We start from the raw sequence: 3,695 nt of genomic DNA, 5'->3' as shown, positions 1-3,695 counted from the left end.
GAAAAACTGAAGAAAATGGCGTCAGATGCATCTTATATACCCCTGGCGCACTGACATCAGGGAAGAAGCGACAGCAACCGACGCCGGACCAAGACTTTGGAACTCTGGCCGACTGCGGGACTGCCTGACGGCAGGATAACCTGAGTGTAATGACTGCAGCAGTGTGAACAGTCGAACATCTACATTTATGGTAGGTACAAAACTGTACTTTCCGAGTCTCCCACTCGGTGCATCGGCTCGTGGGACCCCGGTCCCGATCGTGGCATCGGAGGCCGGTCGGTCCTTGGACTCTGGGGGGGGCCTGCCTTCGAGGCCATGCAGCGCGCGCTGGCCAAATCGTCAGCTACATCACCAGGTTCGGTCATTCCGTCCCCCACCACACCGGCAAGAGCTTCTGACACTCGTCTTTCCATGGACAGTAGAACGCCAGGCCTTAAGGAATACCCCCACGAGCAGTCCCCAACTTTCTGACGGTCTCCCAGAGTCCGTGCCTGAGGAGCCTCCTAGAAAGAAATTGTGCAAGAGGAAGCACATAGACTTCCAGGATGAGTCTCTCGCCTCTGATACTGACCTCGAGGAATTGGAAGGGTCCCCCAAGTCTTCCTCTGTCTATGTTTCCTTCTCCGATATCCTGGAGATACTGAAACAGAGGAGACTGGCCTTCCAAAACTCCTTCCGAGGAGGAGTCAGTATTCCTTAAGGCTTTTGGCGCTCAACCCTCCGCCTCCTGGGTGTCTCCACCCTTCGACGAACTTCTTGACCTCATTTGTCGAAGAGTGTGAGAAAACCCTGATTCTGTGGAGCCCGTGCTCAGGCGTCCCAACAAATTCCTGTCCGCCCCCCACGGCAAAGAGTTTCTGTCAAAAGGAGTCACTGTAGATGCCATGGCGGTGGCGGCAGCCACCCAGAAAGAAGTTGCAGAGTCTTCTTCATCGGTCCATCATCCTAACAAGGAGTCTAGGACCATGGACCAGTACGGGAAGCGTACCCTATCTTCAGCAACCTTCACCTTATGGTCACTGAATTATTTGTCTCACTTCACTCGGCTCCAGAGAGATCTCTTCAAAGAGTTAGGAGATACTCTTGTGGGTAACATACCTGAGGCAGTGGCCCAGACAGTCAATGCACAGGTTTCTACCCTCAACTCCATTGCTAACTCATCCATGCGGCTCATTTCGTATGCAGCCAAGGGAGCGAGTAGGGCAGCAAGCTCAAGGGTCACCCTTAGGAGGCAAGCCTGGCTGCGCCTGTGTCACTTTGCAGAGGCCTTCAAGTCTTCCTTCACTGACGCCCCATTTGACGGTTCCTCCTTGTTTGGGACCAAAGTGAAAGACACCCTCACCAGGTGCGAGCAAGAGGGAAAGACCCTGTCTGCCGTAGGTGTTCGTTTTTCCCTTCCTTCTAGGCCTTATCCCAAGGCCCAGCGGGGGGGGGAGATGTGGTTCAAGAAATCACAGAGGTTTTTTCCTGCCACACAAGTTGAACCCCCCCCCCCCAGAGACAGGGGAGGAGGGGTTACTCAGGGAGACGTCGCCCCAGAGGCAGAGGGGGCCCCCGCAATTCCGGAGACCGCGACACCTTCCATGGCTCTCCATACTCTCATTCCTGAGGGTGTGCCCGACTGCGCTTATCCATAGCCAGTCGGGGATCGAATCTCCTTATATCCGGAAGCCTGGGAGAGCATTACCCAGGACCGATGGGTATTAAGGATAATTTCCAGAGGTTACCTCATTCCATTCTCTTCAGTACCCCCGCCAATCAGGAAAATCCCAGACGTTCCACCCAGTCAAAGGGATCAAGCAGCCTCAGAGGTCTCTCAGCTGCTAGAAGAAGGAGCCATCCAACGAGTCCCCTCAGACCAAATCAGATTAGGGACTTACTTAAGATTCTTTTTGGTGCTGAAAAGAACAGGGGACCTGAGACCCATACTAGATCTCAGTCAACTCAACAATTACGTGCACAAGTCCAAGTTCCGTATGGTCACACTACAATCGATTCTCCCATTGTTGGGAGAGGAGGTATGGATGTGCTCCATCGATCTCAAGGATGCTTACTACCATGTCAAAATGGACAGAGCATCCAGGAGTCACCTACGCTTCTGGCTGGGAGCCAGTCACTTCCAGTTTCGAGCCCTACCCTTTGGTCTCACCACAGCCCCCAGGGTGTTCACCAAATGTATGGCAGTGGTGACGGTTCACTTGAGACGTCAGGGATTCCAGGTGTTTCCTTACCTGGAAGACTGGCTCCTTACCGCCCCCACCAGGCATCAACTAGTTCAGACCAGGGACGCTACCATCGGTCTATGTCACCAGTTGGGCATAACGATAAACTGAAAAATCTGCCTTATTGCCCTCACAGCGTGTCACCTTTATAGGAGCAGAGTTAGACACCATTCGAATGCGAGCATTCTTACCACAAGAAAGGATCCCAGTATTGCAACAACAAATACACATGCTGATGCCCCTGAGACAAGTGAAGGCAAGACTGGTTCTACAACTCCTAGGGACCATGGCGGCAACTATCATGTTGGTCCCTCTAGTGAGATTACACATGAGACTTCTTCAATGGCTCCTCTTTGTCCAATGGTTGCTCCAAAGACTCCCACTAACTCATCCCATCTTACTCACAGACAGGTGCAAGCAGGACCTCCGTCGGTGGCTGTACACCAACAATTTGAACGGGGGAAAGCCCTTCATGCCTCCCGTCCCTGTTGCCACGGTGACCACGGACGCCTCCCAGATGGGGTGGGGGGGCATTATCTCGGCAGGACAGTCCAAGGCACGTGGCAGGAACACGAGATACATTTGCATATAAACGTCCTGGAGATGAGAGCAGTGCTTATTGCATTGCAGGCACTTCAGGAAGTTCTTCCTCTGGGGGCTATTGCGATACGCTCAGACAACATGTCAGTAGTGTGGTATCTCAACAAGCAAGGGGGAACCCGGTCTTACCCTCTATGCAGAGAGGCTATGCGAGTGTGGCATTGGGCAATAGCTTCCCAACGGTTTCTGGTGGCAACGCACATTCTGGGGAAGTCCAACATAATAGCGGACAGGCTAAGCAGAGCGATACTTATGCCTTACGAGTGGTTCCTGAATCGCCTGGTTGCAGAGCAAATCTTTAGCAGATGGGGTCAGCCTTGCTGTGACCTTTTTGCCAGCCCTCTCAATGTGGAATGCAGCAACTACTTCTCGCTGATCACCCAGGGATGCTCTGGTTCATGATTGGCCCTCCAGTCTGCTTTATGCTTTCCTCCGATGTCCTTCAAGGATGCATCTGCAGTCATAACATATTGGTTGTCCTTCCTCAGGCAGCCCTTCGGTCGGCCGGATTCCAAAGTCTGGGTCTGGCCTCGGCTGATGTCGCATCTTCCCCGACGTCACAGCTGCTGGGGTATAAAGGCATCAGCCGACGCCATTTTCCTCAGTCTTTCTTGCCGCGCGGTGCCCGAAGCAGAAGCTGTTCGCAAGTGCCGGTCGGTCAGATCCAGAGATTCAGCTACCGAAGACTTCTAAAAAGCTAAGTACCCCGTTGGGGACTCTTTCTTGCCTCAGCCAATGTCAGACAAAGTAAATAATTGTTTAACTTGTGGGAAACAAATACCTCATAAGGATTTCCATTCCTACTGCCTTCCTTGCTTAGGCCCAGACCACGACGTATCAGCCTGTTTAGCCTGTGCCTCCTTCAACCGACGG

Source organism: Protopterus annectens, chromosome 2.part1, assembly GCF_019279795.1.
Source record: "Protopterus annectens isolate FY-2018-M chromosome 2.part1, PAN1.0, whole genome shotgun sequence".
Classification (NCBI taxonomy): domain Eukaryota; kingdom Metazoa; phylum Chordata; order Ceratodontiformes; family Protopteridae; genus Protopterus; species Protopterus annectens.
Note: the sequence above shows the minus strand (reverse complement) of the source record.